Raw genomic sequence first — 232 nt, 5'->3', positions numbered from 1 at the left:
CCCCCTTGGGGGTCCTGCAGCAGCCCCCCCACCCTCTTCCCGCGAGCCCCTCGGCAGGTCTGCTGGGGTCGCCTCCCCGGGCCTGGAGCCCGCGTGTGCACCGCCGTGGCCCCCTGCCCCCCGCTTGCTGCTGGGAGGCTGCTATTCAGGGCTCTGGCTAGGGGGTCCCCTTGGCGGGGGTCTCTGGGACCTCAGCTCCCCCCTCAGCCGCGGGGCCGAGCCCTGCCGGTTT

This window comes from Alligator sinensis, unplaced genomic scaffold (assembly GCF_000455745.1).
Source record: "Alligator sinensis unplaced genomic scaffold, ASM45574v1 scaffold781_1, whole genome shotgun sequence".
NCBI classification, from domain to species: Eukaryota; Metazoa; Chordata; order Crocodylia; family Alligatoridae; genus Alligator; species Alligator sinensis.
The sequence above is the reverse complement of the archived record's forward strand: the minus strand, read 5'-3'. Positions refer to the sequence as shown.